This window comes from Arachis duranensis, chromosome 9, assembly GCF_000817695.3.
Source record: "Arachis duranensis cultivar V14167 chromosome 9, aradu.V14167.gnm2.J7QH, whole genome shotgun sequence".
In the NCBI taxonomy this organism is placed as follows: Eukaryota; Viridiplantae; Streptophyta; class Magnoliopsida; order Fabales; family Fabaceae; genus Arachis; species Arachis duranensis.
Window position 1 is genome coordinate 95,619,069 of NC_029780.3, and position 4,710 is coordinate 95,623,778.

Here is a 4,710-nt window from a genome sequence, read left to right on the forward strand (position 1 = left end):
GTATGTTGTGAAAAATTCGGTTTAAGATTTAAACAGGTTCATATTTTAGTATTAAATATTTTAAGAGTTATCGTAATACCCGAGCAATTAGAGTGGCGTAGCCGGAAGCGTGACATTTGATAGTTAGGGTGTTACACTTCTTTTACTTCTCCTCCTCCTCCTCCACCTCTTCTTCTTCTTCTTTTCCTCTTTCGTTATCGTCATCACCAACAACACTAACATTTTGCTAATAGATTATTTTTTTCAATCGAATGGAATGGAATGTAATTGCTAAATTGAATTGAATTGAATGGAAGCAGGTGTTTTGAATCTGAATTGAATTGAATTAAATTGATAATCTCTAAATTGTAGACAGAGATGTTTCAAATTTAATTTTATATAATAGATTATATTTCGTTCATTCAGTACTATACAATTGTTTCACCATGAGTACGTGTTCGGTTCATTATACAAAAAGCTGTTTGAATTTGATTTTATATAATGGATTATGTTTCGTTCATTTAGTATTATACAATTATTTCACCATGAGTACGTATTCAGTTCATTATGCAGAAAGTTGTCTAAATTTGATTTTATATAATGGATTATGTTTCGTTCATTCAGTACTATATAATTGTTTCACCATGAGTACGTGTTCGGTTCATTATGCAGAAAGCTATTGAATTTGAATTTATATAATGTATAATATTCTATTCATTTAGTACTATACAATTATTTTACCATAATAATATGTTCGGTTCATTTCTGTTCTGCACAATTCAAAACTCTTCGTCTCGCTTTCTACTGCTTCTTCACCAGAGAGAGAAGGAGAAAAAGACAAAAAAATACAGCAGCAACAACAACAAAAGAACGATGATAAGGAGAAAACACGTGAAGAAGAAGGAACGCGAAAAAGAATGAGAAAAATGAGGAGGAGGAGGAACGCGAAGAATAAGGCGAAGAAAAAGACGCTCCGTGTGTAAACGAACGTGAGAATAAGAAGAAGAAGAAGAAGAAGTCCGAGGGAGAAGAGAAGAAGAAGAATAGAAGAAACATGAGGAAAGAAGAAAGTGAAAAAAGCGCGTGACCTAAAATTACTTGGATGCGAAAATTGCTTGAAAATAGAAAATATCTCTAGTTATTATATATAGTGTATGCTCTAACAAATTCGGTTAAGCTTGCCACACTCTACTTTATTTTTAATGTAAAGCCCAACCATAAGGCCACAATTCCCAATTTCAAGGAGATACGGCCCATCAGGGATTTTTATGCTAAGCTCCTATAGCTATATACATCTATAATTTATAAATGTTTATATTAAACTTTCATGTATATATAAAATTAAAAATACTTAATCTAACAAATAACAAATCCTGCCAGCCAAGAACATGCCCATTACATGACCAAAAAAAAAAAATAGGCCCATTATATTAACATAATAAATGTGATTTAGCATGTTTACTTGCACATTAAAGAGTAAAGTCCAAATCCAAAAAAGAGTAAAGTCAAAATTACATTTATCGATCTCGCAAAAGAGCTAGAATTTATAAAGCAGTTCTGGGACTTTTGCTATGTGTAATGGTGAGTTTTAATCTGTGCACCTGGCTAAATAAGGTGAATGATACATCTGGTATTTTTTGGCTTGTTGTCCCTCCTGAAATATTCATGCGTGAAATGTGAGTTGGTGATCTGAAATGACTTGCTTTACGACCGATGAACTGATTTGCAGGTCTTTTTGCGACATAGTTACCTTGACCTTGGGTTTATGTTGCAATAATGTAAGTTTGCCATGCTTAATATAAAATATTTTTTTGGCATTGCTTTTGGACTTACGTTGTACTAATATAAAGGGCTTAAATTTTTTGAAGTCGCATAATATATGGGTTGTTAGATAATAGCAAGAATTACAAGGAGCAATCAACAATTTTTTAGAAAAGCCAATCTGAAGACTGAAAAGAAATTAAAACCAAGCCGAAAAACAAAAGAAAAAAAAAGGCAAGGTAAAAAATAAATATAAAGTATATCAAAAATAAAATAAAGTATATCAATATAAAAGATATTTCAATTCCCAATAAATATATGTTATGTTCAATACTCTTATTTCGATGAGTCACTTCCAATGAGTGAGATACAATGAGTTTAAAAAAATAGAATAGCTATTTTATTTAATCATTAGTTTTAACTTTCTTAAGAGCTTCACAAACTTCATTAATAGTTACATTAAGCGCCCTAAGTAAAATAGCAATCTTCTGAGATTTCTTGTGATCAAACACCTACGGGAATATCATTGTAAAACTTTGATTATATACTAAAAATATAAATTTTTTGTACATAAATAATTTTAAAATGACTCAAAAATATGGTAAAAAAAGAGTCAAATTTTTCTTAAAGGTGTTGGGTAAAAAGATAGAACCCAAAAGAATATCTTGAGCAGTTGAATTTTTCTTTAGTAGGAACTAAATTGGTGAAAGTGGATTGGTTGAATTTGGAGTATAGAGAGTGTCATCTAGTTAAAAGAAAATCAAACTAGATGTCCCATAACTAATGTTACATGTCATGAGTGGCGTGCGGAAAATTACCGATTAAGAATTTATAATGAAAATTACCTTGCAAGTACAGTTCTTAAACGATGAAAATTCCGAGTATCAATTTAAAAAAGGTTATCACAAAATTAAGAACAAAATACTGGGAGTAAAATTTTCAGGTTGTCTCCCAACGAGTTGCGAAGAGAGTGCTATTTATTGATCAGGAGTTTCTCAGAAATTTGGAGTTTGGGGAATGGACAAATAAATTATTATAAATTAAAGAAGTGGAAATTAAAAAGGAATTTTATGTAATTAAAATAAAAGCCTTGACCAGGAGAAGATTAATCGGAAGTTCTATCTTTGTTGGACTTTTCCAAGAGTAATAGTGACAGGTTGTTGTTTTTACTTAGTTAACCCCTTACCAAATAAGGAAAAGTCAAGTAATTGAGCCAACTCTTATTCACAAGTCCTAATCCTCTCCCTTGGGAAGGATTAGTATTAGTGACTAGAGAGCCAGCCAACAACTTCCAGTGACCAGTTAACTCTTGAGTATTCCAACTCAAGGGTCTCCTATTAATCAACTCCAAAGTGAAGTTGAGAACCTACTCCATTGACATGGATGCCACTTTCGCATGCATGTAAAAGGAGTAGAAGGAAGACATGATAATTAACCTTAATTGAAAATAATCAACAAATAAATAAATTAAATAGAAAAGTATCCTTGCATTAATTAATTCCAAAATCGAATGTATCCATATAACTCTAAACAAAATAATTGGGAAAATAAAAGAGTAAAGGAATAGAAAACAAACTAGAATGATAGAAACTTCACGGAGATAGTAACTCTTCTCAATATCTAATTCAAAAGCATAAAACTAGAAAATCTCTAAATCTCTGAAGAACCCTAGAGGAAGTAGTAATTTTCTCCCCAAGATCCAAAAACTAAAAACTAAACTAATGAATGAGAATGTGTGAATCTGTGTTGAGTCCTTGCTGTCTCCTAGCTCTAGTCTGTGTTTCTGAGCCGAAAACTGGATCCAAACTCAGCCCAAAATCACCCCCAGAGTTTTTTGCAAATTCTGTATGTGGCGCATGTCGCACGTACGCGTCATGCATACGTACGCGTCGATGGTCTTCTGCGCATGGCTCGCGTCCACATCAGGTACGTGTGCGTGTCGTTGTGGAATGCGCCAAGTCACGTGCACGCGTGAGCCGTGCGTTCGCGTCGATCCTCGTTGCTCAGCTCTTTAGTTTCTTGTATTCCTTCCATTTTTGCAAGCTTCATTTCCATCTTCTAAGCCATTCCTGCCCTATAAAGCCTGAAAGAACTTAACACACGGATTACGGCATCGAATGGTATATAATGAAATTAAAAATACACAATTTAAGAGTTTAGGAAGCAAGTTTTCAACCATAGAACGAAATTGGGAAAGATTTGTAAAACCATGTAAATTGTATGAATAAGTATGTAGAGAATTGATAAATACCACTCAATTTAGCACTAGATAAACCATAAAATAGTGGTTTATCAATCTCCCCACACTTAAACATTAGCGTGTCCTCATGCTAAGCTCAAGGAGACCAAAAGAATGAATGGGAGAAAGCAAGACTCATGCAATGCAACCTATGTAAGTGAATGCAACTACATGCTAAGATGTTTTTACCTATTTGGTTAAAAATAAACAAGTCCTCCAAGACAAACATAAATCATATTCCACTAATTCAAATCACACAATAAGAGGCAAGTAAACTTGTAAGAAGATAGCTCATGAAAGCCGGGAACATAGAATCAAGCATTGAACCCTCGCTGGAAAAGTATATGCACTCTAATTATTCAGGTGTTTAGGGTTAATCCACTCTAGTCTCCTCTAGTCATGCTTTCTAAAATTTTGCTCTTCATCTAACCAATCAACAAATGTCTAGTGTATAAATGCAAACATCATGAGGTATTTTCAAGGTTGTAATGGGACTAAGGTAAGGGTGAGGATATATGTATGGCCAAGTGAGCTATAAATTGAATCTTTGACTAACCTAAGCTCTCACCTAACACTTATACCTACTCTATATAATTCTAAAATCATGCCTAGCTACCCAAAATCTCACTTTTGTACAATTCACATACCCATGTATCAATTTTCTTTTATCACATATGCATTGATCTTTCTATTGCACTTAACATTAGGGTAATTTTTGTCCCTCAATTATT